The 19,584-nt window shown below is 36.4% G+C and overlaps 1 protein-coding gene across 18 annotated transcripts in view; it reads left to right on the forward strand.

Annotated features, from left to right (window-relative positions):
• Nucleotides 1-19,584, forward strand: part of KHDRBS2 (KH RNA binding domain containing, signal transduction associated 2) — a 414,928-nt gene that overhangs the window by 344,006 nt on the left and 51,338 nt on the right. For 13 of the 18 annotated variants that reach the window (XR_007629056.1, XR_007629062.1, XR_007629067.1 and 10 more), the window contains 3 exons: nucleotides 224-436; nucleotides 3,388-3,492; nucleotides 17,701-17,956. The exons of 1 other annotated variant lie outside the window; for it this stretch is intronic. The gene's annotated coding sequence lies outside the window, so the exon portion shown is untranslated. Of the gene's footprint in view, nucleotides 1-223; nucleotides 437-3,387; nucleotides 3,493-17,700; nucleotides 17,957-19,584 lie in introns of those variants that run through there. 4 more of the 18 variants (XR_007629060.1, XR_007629068.1, XR_007629069.1 and 1 more) reach the window with 4 other exon arrangements.

The raw sequence follows: 19,584 nt of genomic DNA on the forward strand, positions 1-19,584 counted from the left end.
TGTTGATAACCTTCAGCATTTTCAAAAGATAGATCAGACACTTCTATCTGTATTTGAGCACTGAAGACATACTTTTTGTTTTCAGAAGCACTGGCAGCCTGCAGGTTTCACTAGCCTTAACTTCAGGTTCTCAAAAGTCAGGAGTTGTCACTGGCATGCAAGACCTACATGTTCTGACCCAAAACATCTTTTTTTATACTTCTTGTCTTGCATCTTTATACAGATACTGTGGAAATTAATATATTACAGATTTTGAGACAGCCAGCTGGTATTAATGAAAGCCAGAGAACTACTGAAGATGCATATTTTACACTAATGTTTTACTAATAGCTGGAATTGCAGCTGAAGTGAGCCTCCTTTATTTTTCTAAAAGCATCCGTATTGACTGGATTATGTTGCTGAACTCTTACACTGTAGTGAGGATCTCCAAAATCAGGTAAGTAAATGAGAACATAAATTATGTAAGTATATGCATTCTTCTCAAGATACAAAAAATTAAATGTAGGTGAATACTCAGCCTGAAGCTGAGTATTCAGTCTCAATACTCAACCTGAAGTTGAGATACATAAGATACTGTGGACATACTAGTAATAAAGATGTTAGGGTGCCAGTTATTCCCAGACCTTACTGGCAAGTTCTGTAGGTACAGATGTAACCCCTCTGCAACATGTACGTTTGGGTAAATAATCTCTCCTTATAACCCTGCTACAGTTTAGTTAGGGCTGAATCTAGCCTTTAGGCTGCGTCCTGAGCTCTCTTTTCTCTCAAAGTCAAATATTTTTAGCTTTTATTGACCTGACCAGCTGACTCCACTCAGCATTTGTTTTTGGTCAAATGCATTCTCCCCTCTGTGTCTAAACTGACTGACCAAAGAAGTTGTATTCTTCAGACATGAAATAGATTTTTATTACTGCGATCCACAGTGCAGATCATTGGAAGTTATGTAATAATGTGAAAGGACATATAATTGAAAGGTTGTCAGAAGATAAAAGTGTACTAAGCTTCCCAGAGCATTCACATTTGCAACTCATGAAGCCTGATGACACTGAAAAAGCAATTCAGTGTTTAATGCACACACCTCTGGTGGCAGTGCTCCTCCTCAGCACTGGCTGTTGAAATATCACAGTCTGCAGCATAGGATTTAATACAGGAGTTTTCCATTAAAGATGTTGGCTGTTGCAGTTCACAGTAACTTCTAGCTCAGCTCACCTGCTGGGTACACAGTACCTTGTCCTTGAAGAAGCAGGATTGCTTTCATCCTATTCTCACTGGAGCAGAGAGGAAGTAGAGTGTGAGTACACATGGAGCAATGTACAATAAGTGAGTAACTGCAATACAGGCATAAATTATTATTGGATTTGTTTTAAATCTCGAGCAATAATACATGTGAAATAAAAGTAAGTCTGTAAGTATCCTGACATTCTCCTAAATGTGCAGTAAAACAAATAATAAATAATAAAACTGTAGGTTACAGTAATCAAATTCAAATCAGTTCAACTGCATAATTTTCAGTGAAGAGGTGCTTATGGAACAGAGAATAAACTGCAGAAGGGAAGGTTCATTGCTTCCTAATCAAAAGCAGTCAGCTTTAAACACCAACCAGTCAGGTGATAAGTTTGTCATTTCTCAGCTGTGCTCTAGAAGGGAATTTGCCAAGAAGGCTTGACAGCTTTTAAACTTTGCAGAGCATTTTTTTGCCTGTTTCTGAACATCATGTTGATCTACAAAAACTACTGGGAGACTTGGAGGAGAGGCACAGTAACAGCAGTTCTATTAAAATATATTTGCTGCAATGAATGTCAGTCAGAGTTTACGGTGTGAAAAAACGTGCATTTCCAAAAAAGAAATTTTCACCACTCCTCAGGTCTGTTTCTTTCTTGTCTAATTCTGTCCATCTACTATGGGGGACTGAGGAGTGTCAATCATTAATTGCCTGAGTGTCAGAGAAGTAAAGGCTTGTAATGCATCACTAAAAGCCAGAAATCATAGCGTCTGATGGGAAGCTTTAAATGAATATATTACTGCTACATACAATTAACAGCCAAGCCAGAAATCATTTATTTTCATAATTCAGAACAATGACAACTCTCCAGTGAAAACATATTTACAGTAGTTTTACATTGCTTTCCAGAAGTTTCTTACAAAAAGAAGAGACAAAAATTAATATGCACCAAGGCAGTTGAAGAGAAACCTGTCTTTGTACTGTTCTTTCATTTTAATCAGCATGAGCTCTGCTAAATAGGGGAAAGAATTATGAGTAGGTGGCAAGCATCTAGGTTACTGAGGGCAAATCACTCTCAGGGGAATAACTTCACAGTTTGAACAACAGAGTCTGACCTTGATGTTCTTAAGATGAACAGGTCTTCTCTGTTTTAACACAGCAGGAACAGCAATTGCAAGGCAGCCAACCTGAAGTCCCTCAACCACCTTTCTCTATATGAAGGTCTGTTCTCCCTTCCCCTGGCAGTTACACCATTGTGCTGAAAGAATTTTCTGATGTCTTCTATTTCTATTTTCTAATGTCTTTTTAATATCTTTTTAGTGTCTTCTATTTCACGTCCCCAAGTGTGGGACCTTACATATGTTGTAGTAGTTTTTGGTATTGGTTGAAGTCCCATTAAGCTTCTGAAGTTCTTAAATTGCTTCTTGGAGGGTTTGTTTTTTTTTTTTGTGTAACTCAGGTTACAAAAGTAGCACCATAAACATTAATTGAAGAGCCATTAAGCAGTATGGCTGTTTGTTTTGGGTTGATAGAGGACATAAAGCTTCATGCCCTGTGGTGGAAAACAATTAGATCTGATGATGAACATGCTATTAAATATACCATTACCAGACTTCTATCAGTTTAACTTCAGAAAATAGCAACCAGCTGTAGCCAAAGCATACACAAGTGGTAGAAAGTCATATTTTAATTGTCATGTCATAGCCTGTTATAAATATTGTCGTTTCTAATGTTTTATGCTAATGACAGTGACTAATAGTAGTCATTACCTCCATTCATTCTCATAAAAATTTCCTCAGGAGAGGATGATCACAACTAGAATGCTGTTTAAAATAAACTGTTTTTCTAAAATAGAGAACATAAAAAACATTTAAATACCAAGAGGTTGGCTAGCTAATTTATTTTGTAATAGCATGTGTTCAACAACTGCAGCTTTTGTTAATTGTGCCATCAGTTGAACAGATACTCCTTTTAGAAACATTTTTGGCATACTAACGTGTGTACATGTCATGTCTTCATATCGTCTCTGAAGAGTGGGATAAAAGGTGAATCTTACAGAGGCCAAAAAAAAAGTCTTATGCTACCCCTGTAGAGGCTTAATATTAAGAACATTGAATTTCCTCATCCATTTCTTATTTCAGTTATGAATTCTGCTTACTTGACAGGTACAGAGTACTTCATTATGTGCACGAACAGAAATGCTTAAATGGATGAAGCAGCTATTTACGTCTGATAGGAGCTAAGTGGGACATTAAATTAATGCCAAACAAGTGAGTGCTCATTTTAGTTTCATTATAAATGGCTGCAGCACAGCAGTAATGTGTTGACTCTCATGTGCTGACAAGTTCTATATTTCTTACAAACTTCCCTTAGAGCTCGATGTGCAAAGACAAATTCACACTCTGCATGATGAAATTAGCAGCAGATGCATTAATAATTGAATAAGGATCTCTGGAGACATACCACAGTTCAGAAGGAGAGTTGTTGTCAGGCTGGTTTAAGTGGAGGCTTCTGTCATATATATATGCACTTACATAAGCTCTGAGTTAAGAGCTGCTGCCTGTGTGTAGCCTTTGGTATCAAATCCGCTTCCTGCTTTTAAAAGACTGCATAGTTGCGTTTGACAGGTCCATGAGTAGAGTTGACAACCATTTATCGAGGCAGAGTGTGTCCTTACTCATCCCTCCTTCCTCTCTCACTGTTCACAAACTTAGAGGCAAATTCAACACAGTTTCTTCTGGATTTGTCTCCAGACGAGGAGTGGGGTATGAGTGACTGAAAGACTTTCACTCTATGCCAGATTCTTGTCATAGGCCTCCATTCCTGTAGGGTTGAAAGTTTCCTGAAGTGCAGATCTCAACTTCTCTCCCAAAAGGATTAGGATACTGTGCTGCCATCTTCTTTTCCAGCAAAATTGATTTAACCTTTGATTTAACCACATACACAGGTTTGGGAAGGAAGGGATTTCACAGAATCACAGAATGGGTAAGGGTGGAAGGCACCACAGTGAGTCATCTGATCCAACCTCCCTGCTCAAGCAGGGTTGTCCTAGAGCACATTGAACAGAGGAGCCCAGAACTGGACACAGCACTCCAGGTGAGGCCTCACCAGGGCTGAGTAGAGGGACAGAATCAGCTCCCTCAACCTGCTGGCAGTGCTTTTCCTAATGCACCCCAGGATACTACTGGCCTTCTTGGCCACAGGAGCACCACTGCTGGCTCAACTTGAGTCTTTTTGACAACAGCGAAGAAAACAAGAGGACTGCCAGAAAAAACTCTGCTTTTACAAGATCCCTCCAAGGCCAGCCACGATGCAATTCCTAATAGTTACATTGTGATCACTCCTAACACTGAGTAATATCATGCTCAGAAGATAATGACAAAACAGTGTGACATTTCATACACAACAATACTATTGGAGCAAATCCTCATGGGTTTAAAATCAGAATTTTATTGCACTAGTGCCAAGAGTGTGATAGCAATTTGAATAGCCTGAAAATTTGTCCCAGTTAGAAGAAGAGTGGCAAAATTTAGCACACTGTTATTGTACTGACTCAACATATCTCTCCTAACTATCCATGCAGACTACAGCCACTGGTTTTGACTGCATAGGTTGTAGTGGATTCTGTGTTTTGCTTTCCTCCAGTTATGGGTTATAATATAAATCTCAGGATCTAGAAGACAAAAAAACACAGTTTAAAAAAATACCAGTGTGTTTTGTGGAGTTTCATCAGCTAAAAGAAAGCTAATTATAGTTTTTTTTAATATATTGCAATATTGTGCATAAGCTACAATATGATTTAATAAAGTGGTACTGTCTTTAAAACAATACTCAAGACTCAATTGTCTTTAAAACAATACTTCAATTCCTTCTATTTAAATATGCAACTCTTTTTGTTCAGTAACAGTGCATGTGTTATTTACTCAGAGTTTGATATGAATCTTGTTATAATAGAAATATTGCATTTGAAATATTTTTAAGTATGAGAAACATTTAAACAGTTTCTGTTGTCACTTGAAATAGGAGTTAAGTCCGAGAGATTCATATTTGTATTATGAAGTAATGTCTCCATCTATTAGACACCCTGAAACATCCTGCAAGGGGATCAGCTGAGGAAAGAACAGTACACATTTTGCTTTGTGATACTGGATGATTATATTGGATGACAATACAGATGTTAGAGATCAGAGACTATCAGATGAAGGACTAGCATCTTTTGGGGTGCTTGAAACAAAGATGTGAAAATTAAACTGGATTTACCTAAATATTTTTAGTGAACAGAGGTACCATTTCAGCATTAATATATTTCTTTAGATTTGCACATGTGCGATACATTTCATTGCTGTTTAAAAGAGTAATGTTACCATAATCTGAGTTTTGAAGGAAAAGACTAAATACTTAAACAAGGTCATGAACTGCTAGATGAGAAGAATATATGTGAATTACATAGACCAAAGAAACGGCATCGGTGGAGACATGGGCAGTGAGATCACGAGTCATTAACTATGGCTTTATGCTTCACAGTGGGTTTAATCTTATTAACTGCTTTCAATTCATTCTCTTATTTCCATGGAATAAGATTCTAAGTCTGCTCCAGGTTAGAAGTGAATATTATGTAATCCAGTAAATTTTGTACCCTATTGTTAGCATATACAAGGCACATCAGTGGTGCCAGTGTTTATTCTTAACATTCTGTAGTAATCACCAAATTTCACAACTCTGGGCAGTCATCACTGCTATAAAAGCAAAGAGATATTTCTAAAGCCTTCTAATGAGTAATAAACCAGTGGCTTTTATCCAGATTTTGCAGGTCACTGGATGTTCAAAACAGCAAAGCAAATTAAAAGAACCCATTCTCTTTTGTTATCATGGTAATTTTGCACTTGAGTATATGATGATGTGCTAATGTAAAAGCTATTGAGGAAGATATGGATGGATCTTCTTCTAACACTGCCTTGAAAGGTAGATATAAATGTTGCACTTCAAATCACAACTCTCCTTGAAATTTGATTTCATTTTAAAAGGCATCTTGAGCACCAAATTTTTGTCCCTCGTTAATTTCCAATCAGATGACTCCACTTAGAAGTAAAAACATAAATTTCTTATTGTCAGTCCTGTAACCTCAGCCTGAAAATCAAGTGGCTACTTTTTTATTTATGTCTCATCACTATTATTTATGCTTCTACAGGCCAGAAATTTTTTTCCCACTCCTACATTCACTACCTTCTGGTCTTCACAGTTTTCCTCAGTTGCCCCTTTCTCTTATTATTAAGTCTCTTTCGAATTGTTGCCCAGCTATTGTTCAGATGCATCATTTTTTGGAATAAGTTGGTAAGGCTCTTAGTATTCCACTCCTGCATTTATACTGTTCTAGAGATTTCCCAGAAGAATAAATCATTCCTTAGACTTGATACATGAAATGAGGGGGGAAAAAAAAACCTGACATTTTTTTAACATATTTTTCTGAACTTGAACAAGATTATGGAGAATCTGGTAAATGCTGCACCCTCCATAAGTACTCTGTTGAGAACAACCTGTAGGAACGGCCAACATAACTGAAGCAGAGTAAGATGCTACAGCAGCAAAGTATTGCAGAATATCAGGTCTTTCCTTGGGATTTCTTGAGGTGACAGACTGAGCATGGGCAGTGTCCGTAGAAAGTCCTATCCTACTGTATTCAAGCAAAACAAAAACACAGAGAGGGACTCACTGTGGATTTCCAGATTACCCTCTGAGGGCTATAATAGCTGTGCTGAGCTGGTAAAGCCAAAATTTCAACACAGAATTCTCAACAGAATGTATTTGATTTCTTTCTAGCCCACTCTGAAAAGAGAAAGAGCAGGTGTTTTGATGCATTCTCTGTAAACCTTCATTGAATTTAATAAATTGGATGGGATGCCAACTACACAGAATGATCCAAGCTTTTACAGAAAATGATACCCCTTCATTCATCCCAGCAAGTAATACCATAATTCTACTTTTTCTCCTTCTACTATTTGAGAAAGTAGGGCCTGTTTTTTGAATGTCCCATATGAGAAGTGCAGCCTTTTCTGACCACAGAAAAATATGTTTATTTTTACCAGCTTTTCCATTTTAGTTTCCAGTCTACTGAAAGAGACCTTCCTCTCCCCTCATGGTTTTCCTTAGTTCCCTAACATTTCTTAATCCAATTAAAGTTGTCACCTTTCTTGCTTCCCTTCTGTCTTTCTGATAATGCATATATATTGCACAGGATATCTCCTGAGTCTGGAATTCAAATGTCTGTTTTGAACTTCACTGTGCAAAAATATCTGAAATTGGGCAATAACACATGCAGTTCCAAAGTCTTCCTTAATGCACAGTTGACCAGCCATTCAAGAGATTGATTTTTTCTTGAAGGACTCATTTAGGGAGCAGATTCACTACTGCTGAAACAGTAAACCAAATTTTGTCTTTCAGATACTCTTCTGAAATGCCTATCTCCCACATAGCTGAAGTTTCTTGTCCTTTCTCTTACCCTGCCTTTGCTAATCGTGGCTCCAGTGGAGTTGATATGAGATGTGCACATAGGTTTTTGCAACTTAAAAATGCCAGTCTTCATGGGACTGTGAAGAAAATTAAGCAGACAGAACCAGTGCACAGTATAAATAGATTGTGGTTACAATTCTTATCCAGGGTGGAGATTCAGTCCATGCACTTTCATCCTCTTGTAAAGTAATAGTTAATACACATCTCCACAGATGTATGCTCTGAATGTCTCCTCTAATGAACTTCTAAATGTGTCATTTTAAGATAGAAAACTTTTTTTAACATAGTGCAGTAAAGGACTTTTAAAAAATAATTACAGGTTCAAAGGCTTCAGTTAGGACAGCAATTCCTGAGCATAAGCAACTGAATTCTCTTATTCACTAGTCAAATACACTAAGAAAGTTAGAAGGGCAGGAATCTCAAGATGGAAATGGAAGTTGGAAACAAAAAGTGAGAGAAGATGGAATACTTTTTTTCTCTGAAAAATAAAAAGCTGTGTGTCTCTGATGCTACCTAGCAGGGACAATTGAAATTCAGGCAAGGGGCAAGGCATATTGCGCTTTCATAACAGTGCTTGCATAGAAAGTACCCATAAAGGCCCAGGGAATATCAATTGCTTCAAAATCAGGTGACAATGCAGACTTAACAGGATGTGCCCAAACATGAACAGAAAGCTAGATGTTAGCCCAGGAAGTTTCTTTGCCAGGGCAACAGATTTTGCACCCTCTATAGCTTTAACATCATGCCTACATGAAGTTAAAGGCTTCAAACTGAACCTGGCTTTTGGCTTGTTCACTTCCTTTTAAGCAGTGGTCACGCACAGGATGCTAATGAACACATTATTTTCCAGAGTATTAAAATAGGCAACAAATTATCAGTGTTTATGTAAGTAAGAAATAACACGTTGGAATCACTCTCTTATAAGGGTTAAAAACTAAAACCATCAGCATGAACCATCCTCATTTCTCAGGAAATGAAGCACAGGATAAATACTACATGTGTTGGGAGTGCGCTGTATATTCACCTTTCACTTTTGCATGGTGGATTTGGTGAAATAAACAATTACACTGATAAACAGAGGACCTCTTTCTAATGATGGTATGGACCCAGGAAGAGAGGGCCTGTTGGATAACCAATGCCAAACACAAGCTAAGGTGAAAACTTAAGAATATCAGTGGGTTAAATGTAGGGATAGGTTCCTCAGAAAGAATAACTGTGCCAACAGAGAAAGTTCCTCTCCATTCTCAGGAATTTGATGTCTCATTTTCATCTTGAAAGGGGAAGAATTTACTTTTTTGTTTTAGTAAAATGTCACATCATTTTAGAGTTTTTGTTAAATGTTAAGAAGAGTAGATTCCTCTACAAGATTACAGTGGGGTTTGCTGTGTTCATTCTTATTGATGGCTTAGGGAGTAATGTTTTCAACGGAATTATGGTTGTTCCCATTACACATAAACACATATTTATGATATGTATTAGATGCAATTCAGTTCAGTGCTTACCAGTAATTAGGCTTAGTGACTTCTTCAAGCCCATTCTGTATGTTTAAAAAAATTGTTTTTCTCTGAACTCTTCTGGTTTTGCTTGTTTCTAAATTCAATTCAGTAGTAAGATTTTCATCAATAGGGAGCACTGACACTTCAGCCACTAGAACTTTTCATGTGTTTTATATGCAGACTAAAGCACACTTTTGGGCTATAAATCAATCTAATATTGTAATTGTGCTTCGTATTCAACTGTTCACTGTTTCTTGAACATCTGTTATGCATTGAGCAGCTGCTTCTATTGGGATGAACACAATGGCTTCTAGATATTATTTAGGAATACAGTGAATTTAAATTCAAGGAATATATATTATAATCCAGATTTCTGAAGTACATCTTTCCACATTTTGTCAAATTGTATGTTGGCATATCAGTTATTTCTCAGTTGCCCACTTTAACATAATCTCTGAAATTTCTTAACTGTCTTTTCAGATCTATTCTGCTTATATTTTTGTGTACTTCCTATATTGAAATTTCACTTTCAGTCTTATACCTCAATTAAAGTATATTCAGCATCAAACTTTATATGAATACCAAGGTGGTCATTCCTATTGCTTGTTATTAGAATCTCATCCAGCTTTTTGACTTCTTACAATCAACCTTGGTCCAGAGATATTTTTAAGTTATGACAATAATGACATAGTGCAAAGGGCAGGATTTTTTTTTATGACTGGTTGTTTAATTGGTAGTTGAGTGGAAAGTATTTTGAATACTTTCTATGAGAGCAGTGTCTATGAAATCAGAAAGAATTATGTCTCTGCAGAACACCACAGAAGAGGGTACAAGGACTGTGAGACTTTTTCAGACTCATCTAATGCATCATATAGTAACAACACTGGAAAAAAAGATCCTGAATTACATAGAAAAATGTTACCTATGTCTGCTGTTCTTGTGGTGCAGACCTCTTTCTCAGAATTTCTACTCAGTCCATACCCCAGAAATATTTTCTGTAACATTGTAGTATGTTTAGGATTCTCTTAAATATACTTTTGAGTAAAAAACTGTTAATATATAAATATTTGTGAACTGCAGAAAATCGTTCAGCTCATCCAAGTATATGTGGCCTCACTTGGCAGAATGAGTCAAGTGTAACAATACCATGGAAAATAATTCACTTAGAGAATATAATCTATGGTCTTCAGAGGTACACACAGCTCAGTAGAATACTGCATATGCCTGTCCTATCAACAAAAGGGCAGGTATTTCTATCACATGGAAAATGATTGGCACAACTAGTTCTCTGTGAGAATCTGAAAAACGAACAGCAAAACTGATTTTGTCAAGGACAAAAGGAGAGTGAAAGGCAACAAAAGAGGAGACAGTAATACATTTAGGCATTTACTTAAAAAGACTTGAGTGATCCTGATCTGAGCAAAGGACAGTTAAGAGTGATATATGTAATTACCCTGAAAAATAAATATGAGAACTCATTTAAGCTTTTTACTAAAACCACAAAGCGTTGACTTACCATAAGCTATAAAAGATGTCATTAAATCATCAGCCTTTAAGAATAAGTGCCTGTTGTGGTTTCTGAGATGCTCCTTTCTCTACCAGTACTCTGAGTAATTGTATACAACTCCAAGAATTGATACCTGTAAGGAAGTTGCAGTGTCAGACAGACAAAGAAAGTAAAATGTAAAAAAAAGTCATATCTTACTACAGTAAGCAATCCTGTTCACCTCAATGGGTCTTATCATGGCTGTATATGTTGTAAGATTTGTCACTAAAATCCTACTATGCTAAATATATGAGAGTACAGAAGACAGGTTAATAAATGGGCTACATCAAGTCAGTTCATTACTGCTCTGTGGAGTGTAGTCTGTGTACCAATAAAAATCTCCATGATTTTTATTAATTCCATTTAAGCAGCACACCACCTCCAAATATTTATAGAGATCAAGCACACTCACTTCAGGACAAGTCCTTCATACATACTAGAGGTATCATTTCCTGAAATGTAAACAGTTGTCATCTGATGAACCCTAATCCCTAAATCAGAAACACAAATGTTTGGATTAACAAAAAATGGAAAGCCTTACTCTTTGTTGTTGACCTCCTAGTACATATTTTTTCACTTTCAGTGTTAATGTGCATGACTAGCATTCTTTACCCAGGACTGGAAATGCAGTGACTTTTGGGCATAGTCACCACAAAGGACAGCAATGATCAAATTCAAGCCAACACAAACCCTCACTGATGCTCACTGACTTCAGGAGATTTGAAATCAAACCTTCAGTTCAATGTTAGACATATAATGCAGCTATGTGATGATGCACATGTGATGAGGCAAGTGAGATTTTATACTCTTAAGAATCAGAGAAATAAAAGGATATTTATTTTACCCCTTTAAAAGAGTGTATGGATCTGATACTGGAAGAAGTTGAGGAAGTATAAAACATAAGCTTGTATGTACCATCATTTAAATCCATTTGGTTTTTATACGCAGACAGTTTTAGCATCCCATTGCACCAGAGACAAAGTGTTTAACTGTTAAGTGTTGTAGCACAGACCTGGAATTGCTGTCTGTCATATTTGCAGTTCATATGTGTTAAAACAGAATGGAGATATACAGAATATTCCACTGTACAAACTAAAGCTATAATAATGAGCAAACTGCTTAAACCGCAGTGCTGAGGCAATGAAGGTTGAAATTCTTTTCCAGAGTAGTTTATTTTGGGACAGTGTTTTTTTATTGAAGGGATTGAGTACAGAGCTGCTGGAGAGCACTGAGTAGTTGGGGAAGAATGACAATGAGGATGTAGGTGTTGGTGCTGAGGACCCAGGGAACAAGCAGAGATCTTGGATGTTCTGCCCCTTCTGTTTTGTGCTGTGGTTTTAGGCTGTATGGATCCCAGCAAGACAATCCATAATTAAGGTGGGGTTTAAGGGCTTTCAGTCTTCTTCTTCCCAAGTCATCCTCCAGCCACGGCTCCCATTCTCATGCCAGGGGCTCCAGAAGTTGTTGGAGCTTCTCTAGGACCACAGCAGGAGATCAAGGAACTAAGTGCTCCAGGTCAACCTGCCTAGTGAGGGGGGTTCCTACAGCCTCTGCTCCTAAAGGGAGTGGATTGGGAACTGCAAATTGGAGCTGTTAGTGATGTCTCTGAACATTTCTTCAGAGCCTGAGGTGCTCACCTGTCACGGTCGAGGCAGGAGGCGACATGGGTTTCAGGATACCAGCTTTTTTATTGTAACAGTGCAGCTACCTTTATACAGTTCTGGGGTGACACATGTACACACAGCATTGGTTTACCACTTCATAACAACTTATGATTGGACATACAGCCACATGTCCTAACACTATAGGCTGACATTCCTAACAGGAAACCCACTCTGTGTTACAGTCCTACTGTCCCTGGTTAACCCTCTGCCAGGTGTAAGAAGTTCCATCTTTAGGATTTCAGCTTACAGAGAGCCCAGGACCAGCTGGACTCTCCCACACTCACCAGGCGTTGCCTTTGGCAGGATGACAGGGAAGCAGTCACACTTCCTCTGAATTCTGCCTCACCTTACACACAGTTGTGACAGGTATTCAGTGTACACTCTTTTTTTCTTTTTTTTATTCCACATATCTATTTGACTGGGAAGCAAATTCTAAGTAAGTTTCAAAAAAGACTGGAATTGCCCACATAAAATGCTTGATGCTTTGAAATGGCTACAAAACAATAAAAAATAAAGTCAGTAAAATACCCCTACGTGCAGTTTTAATTGTTTTAATACATTCTTTTCATGCTCTATCTTCATTAGAATTATTAATTTCTGGAAAAAAATGGATTTCATTATACTCTGTAAGAATAAAGGAAGTCTTTCAAATTTGTTGTTAGGTTGAATATTAAATTTTAGGTCTGTGCATTAGAATTTTCATACAGCTCCAAAATTATCAAAATAATTACTTCTTGTCTATGCAAATATGCAGGGTTAGCTTTCATTCCTACCCTGTCATAAGAAATCCAAAATTCTAGGCAGTATAAAAAATGTGGCCTGAGTCCTATTGTCAATATTCACCTATTTCACTTTTTAAAACAGAATGTAATTTTGACAGACAACCCTTTAACCAGGAAAGTAGCTCTTACCATGTTGAATAATGAGCTGTGTAAATTTCAGCTGATGGGGATCTACTCTGTGCCTCGAACAGGACAAAAAGCTATTTCTAGTGGTTGTGACTTTTAATATTAATAATTTTAAATAACCCATAAACTGACATCATTCAGGGAAAATCTACTTTTTCTTTACCCTTAGTCTTGCCAAAAATGTCGTAGAAAACAGTATCAAATCATATTGTATTATGGCCATCACCATGACACTAGAATTTACATAGTATAGTGCATTTGTATTTATAGTTTTTACAGAGGGATATTTGGCCCTTGCTTTTATAGTTCTACTGTCCTGCAATTCATATCTTCCCAGATATCATATCTTACTCACCTTAGCAAGATCAGAAAAGTAAGGCCTGAACCTCTTTCACTGTAGACACGAAATGAGTGTAGGAGTTGAGAACGCGGCTGTGGTTGTGGTGTCTGTGCCTGCACATACCCATACACCATCCTGGACTGTGACAGGCAAGCAGGACACAAACATGGGTGAAAAACATACCTTTGATTTCTGGTCTGGGAGATTGTCTGTGACAGCCACAATACTGGCATAGAGCATCTCAAACCTTGGATTAGTCTCTGTTGCAGAATGTTGTTTGTACTTCCTGCAAAGAAAAGAAGAACTCTTCCTAATTTCACAAAATGCAAAGTAGGGCCAGTCACAGCCACCATTAGTAGGATCTCTTCGGGTTCTTATCTTTGTTGTTGTTGTTGTTTTTATTTTTATTTGTGAATATTAAAGCCACATTTTTTGTGAAAAAATTATGAATAATATTTGTAGAATTTCAGGTGTACCTTGGAATTCTTACTCATTTGTATTTTAAGGAGCCAAGTTTACTTCATCATTGTTGTGCAGTTTGAGTACCTGTATTCATAAGGTATACCTGCATGCCACTTTGATGAGTACTGCAAGGTTAGCAAGTACCCAACAGGAATTAAAAGGCATGTCCTTTATCAAAAGGGGTCAGTGATCATGGACTGCTTCATTGCTTATGGAAAATAAAGTAAATTTACATCAAATAAAAGTAAATACGAGTATCTAGTGGCTTTCCAAGCAAGTTTAAAGTGGGATTTGGAGAATTAAGTCTTAAGAAACTTGCTTGACATCTAACTTCAAACAAAAATTGAATATGTAAACATCTTCTTGCTACCAGGAAATCTATACAGCTACCAGGAAAGCTGGGTCCTATAGGATACATATATAGTTAATGTCTTAAGAGAGAAAGCTGAGCTGTTTAATCTTTGAGAAAATTGTACAACTTTTCAAAAAAAAAAAAAAATTTAAAAGGCTGAAAAGAAACCAGAAGGAAAAAAATAAAATAAAATAAATAAAATAAAATAAAATAAACACTTAATGTGATAATCCGTTAATAAAATTAAATTAGTTTTCATGGGTTTGTCTTACTGGTAAAATATTTGGGGGCACAAAAAATGTTTCATAAACACAATGAGATTTCTCATGTAAAATCTCTGTCCTTTCTTCAAGGGCCTGGCAAGAACACTGAGCTTTCTACCTAAATTTTACTTCTCAAAGTAAAAGACAGAACCTTCTAAAAGTAAAGCTGTCATTAATTACTTTTCTTGAAATGACACATCTCGATTTTACACAATTGTTTAATTAGACTTCACTCTTTCTTCCTTCTCATTTTGAATGGTATTTTTTATTCTGTGGACTTTGTTTTCACATTTCCATGAAAACAAAACATAAAATCAATTATGCTGAAGTTTTTATAGGCTTAATATTAGGGAAAGAGCAAAACACCTAATCCTGCTGTCAATAAAATGTATTAGTGTAATTCTCCATTTAGCATTTTGAGTAGGGTAAGTGACAGCAATCTCAATCTGAGAATAGGAAGAGCCATGTGGCTCCATTGCACGGGTGGCTGGTTTTATAATAGCTTAAAACAAAACAATCATGATCCTTAAACAGATTCAGATTACCACATGTAGATGGGCAAAGTAACCATGCACAGTGCTGGGGAGTTCCATGATTTTATCCACGTACTGGCCTGTTAGGAAAGCATGGCAAGGATTGCAGTTCATCAAGAAAGAGGAGAAATGTTTCCTCCAAGGAATCTCTAGATTCAGCAGGAGGTTCTCATGGTTTGTGTGGTTACTTGAGGTTAGGTTGTACTAATTACTATGTAATTAGTTCATACGTGCCTCTGATAAGAATGCCCTTGAAGGCAACCCTGGGCAGAACAGGACAGTGGATGGTGATGTGCCATACTTCTGTTTCAAATATGTAGACACTAGAAAAGATTGTAAGTCCACATTTTGGTAACAATATATGTGTGTGCATGGCCTGGCAAACCTCATGTGTATCCATATGAATACCAGATCTCTGAAAGGATCTTAAGTTGCTTGCTTTGGCTTTGCTACTTTGTTTTGATACTGAGCTGTCTATATGAATTGAAAGTGAGAAAATAGTTAATACAGTATCTAGCTCCGTTGTACACCCTTCCTGACTGATGACTTGCCTTCTTCTGGAACCCAGAATTACAGCAGAAACCAACTGGTATAACCTGCAGCTACAACTACTTGTTGGAGTTCTGCGTCTTTTCTGGGGAAATGTATTTTTCATTAATACTAATGTTCAGGCTCAGGAAAAAAATGTATCTAAGGAAGTGTGTTGTATACAGAACTTTAGGCTACTGCTCTTCTTGATGATACTCATCTGTTTTCCTACAGAGAATCATGTGAATTGTTACCTATCATTGCATCCCTGCGTTCATCTCCAAATGCTTATGGGTGTGTTACAAACCACTTAAAGGAATTCACTGCCCAGACTAGGCAGTTTCCTCTGTTACAACAATATATTTTTCCTACTCTGTCTTTTCATTTGATAAGTGCTAATAGAGAGATTCTTACCTAGTGCTTTTAAAATGCTTACTGATCTACACAGACAGGAAAAGTAAACAACAGTTAAGAGATTGCTCTGATAGATAAAACAGTCTCTCAGGAGGCATTCATAACATCGACACCAACGCTGAGTTATTCTCTCTCAGGAGCACCATTAGCAGTCATTTTATCACCACCAAGTGTGTATGCAATTCTGTAACATCAGTACCAAGGCTGGGCACTTCTCCTGCCCAGAGGTTAAACTATAGGCAAAACCACTTCACTGTTGAAAAGAAAGTAGAAAGTGTTAGAAAGTGTTAGTAGAAAGACTCAAGTGTTAAACTTGCAGTTTAAAGTCCCATTACTATGGACACTTACAGATAACAAAATTAAGGGAGTAGTGTATTAACTTATTTTAATTGTATACATAGAGACAGCTTGTGTCTTATTTTTTGGTTTGATTAATATTTTATATTGGTTTGAGTCTGAGTTAGCCACAAAAGTAATAGTTTTGAGGGCACAGTGTCACTATAGATATAATTTGGATGTGAACTGTGAGTGGGATGCTATTTGAAGACAAATGTAATCTTTGTAAGAGTAAATAAGTAAATAGTATTCAGACATTGGAACAGATTTTTTATGGTTTTACTTTTTTTACAGTTTGTTAAAAAGAATAGGGAAAATCAAAAATATGTACAGAAAAAGTTCTTAAAATAAAAAGAAAATTAGGGAAAATGTACCAATACTGAAACACAAAATAAATTCTTAGGTATTAATTCAGTCAAGAGAAGACCGAGAAGTTACTTGACTACAGCCTTCAGGTACCTACAGGCAAAAAGGATTTTTGACAGTTAAGAGCTCTCTAATTCAGGAGTAAGGAACGTGTAATTAGCTGAAGCCAAGAATTCCAGTCTGTTCCCCCCTCATGAAATTAACAATGAGAGCTTTAAACCATTGGAGCAATCTCTGTCTGTCAGAAAGATATCCAGTGTCTCATAAAGAAGCTACAGAGGTTGATAGATAACATTTTGAGACCATGCAGGAGGTTAGACTAGACAATAATATATAGCTTTTTCTGCCCTTAATAACTATTTCTGAATTTAAAAATCTATGAATAAGGTCAACAGAATCTGCCCCTCAGTCATATATATTTTATCATTTAATTACATTTCCGTTTGAGGATTATAATTCAGTTCTCTTATGACTTCATCTCAGAAACTTTTCTGCATGGTCTCAGAAATAGAGTCTTTCTTATTCTCATGATTAAACTTTCCATCAAAGAAAAGCTCTTCAGCTTGTGACTCTGCATTAGCATGTGAAAAATTTAAATAAACAACATTTTGGTTTCTTTGTTATGAGTGAACACAGCAATGATACAGCACGCTAAGTGTTAATATCTGTTATAGCCCTTGAGCTATACAATTGTGTGGTTTTGTTTTGATCATGCTTGATAGGCTGTGTCTTGACTAGGTCTTGTTTCATTCTATTTCTACAGGTTAGTGAGACTTTAATCAAGAAAAAAAAAATCTAATGAACAGCAATTGGAAACACAGCATTTGGAAAGGTCAAAATGGTACATTACATCCTTATTATCCAAAAGAACAGATGAGTTTAATATCCTGGCAGCATTTTCCTGTGAAGAAGATATTAAACAAGAACTGAAAATGGCACAAGGTTCCCTCTTCCTTTCCTATGACAAAGATTGTAACAAGATGATGAAACTATACAGAATAAATCTCTTTCTGCTTTAATGATCAGGCTGTGGATTCTGTCTAGATTTCAGAAACCTAAGCCAACCAAGGAGTCAACACGTGCCATTTGTCTCAGGTCATTTACAACACGTTGTTCTGCTTATATGACCCATTTTCCATTAATATTTTCTAATCTTAAACATGGGAGGATATGTTAACAGAAGGTACACAGTACAGTAAGTTTTGCCACATACATGAACTGCAACAAAAAATGCACTGCATCAGCACTGCTGAAAAAGTCATTTTTTCAGCTTCTGTTTGAATAATCTAACAACAGAGATAATGTATTCCAGTACACAGCACATTGCATGTGTCCTGCTTTGGAAATTCCCTGAAGTATGGAACTATTTGAAGGCAAAGGAATTTGTAGTATATCCCATAGGTTATTAACAATTCAATTAATATAAGAACTGTCAGAATATGCTAGCTTAAATCACTATCTGCATGAAGACTCTTCCTTTTATAAGTATAAGGGGAGAAAAAACCTTCTGGAACTGAGTGTTGTATTTTAATGCTAAAAAACATCACCAGGGTCCTCATGTTAAATGTTATTATAGCAACTGAACAAATCCTGTGCTCAAAAAAAAAAAAAAATTGAGTATATGATATGCACCTGGATTAGTATTATTACATAAGCATGTGACAAGATAGATATTAAAGATATTAATAATTTTTAAAGAAAACATTTTATATTATTTCAAAAGATAGAAGAAGGCTTGAAGTATTGATGGCTGAAGTAGACCTACATGGATTTGCACAAGCTCACATTTAGAAATCATGCCAAACCTCTTTTTTCCATACTATCTAGAGAATATGTTTGAAAAAAAAACTTCTCCATGGTACATTACATGCAGCATCTTGCTGAGAAGAGCTATTCTGCTTTGGTCAAGAGAGAGAAAATGAGCATATCCAAAATATGTTTTCAGTATCTCAAGTGAATGTATATGTATGTATGTATATACTTGATCTTTTTCTTTTCCTTAGGTGATTTTATTTTTCACTGAAGACTTCATTTGTTTTGCAACCATAAAGTAGAATACTTTTTCAGTACACTGGCAATGTGCAACCTATTTTGAAACTTCAAAGGATTTTGCAAAACTAGAGACAAAAATCCCTAATGGGTGTTCATTTCTTAAATGTCTACCAAAATTAATGTTTTCTGTGTGTCTAGAAAAAATGCACTAGATACATGTTTCTATCAAGTTCTTTGTGATTTTGCTAATAGTCCTTGAAACAGGAATGACTACAAATAGCTCTTTTCTGCTTCCTAACCAAATATATCGACCATCAAATACGCAGCCCACAAAAAATAATAAAACTGGTTTTTCAGTTCCTAATTATTATTCACAATATAAATATCTGAATTTTTACTGATTTGAATTACTAAGAACTCTGACCATATATATTTTTACTATGAAAAAATAAAATATATCCTGTTGTATCCATTTTTTTAAAAGGTCATGTTTAGGGAATGACTAAGTAGGGAATCTAGGGTGTTGAGGGAGAGACTCAATGTGTAGTCATACAAGCAACTCCAGGCTTTCTCACAGAGTGAGTCCAGTGTATCAGATGAAAGCAGTGGGCTTTGTTACACTCTTTTCAGTTCACTCTTGATTATGCAAAATGGT

Source organism: Myiozetetes cayanensis, unplaced genomic scaffold (genome assembly GCF_022539395.1).
Source record: "Myiozetetes cayanensis isolate MyiCay16 unplaced genomic scaffold, myiCay2020 scf2-11, whole genome shotgun sequence".
Taxonomy (NCBI): Eukaryota; Metazoa; Chordata; class Aves; order Passeriformes; family Tyrannidae; genus Myiozetetes; species Myiozetetes cayanensis.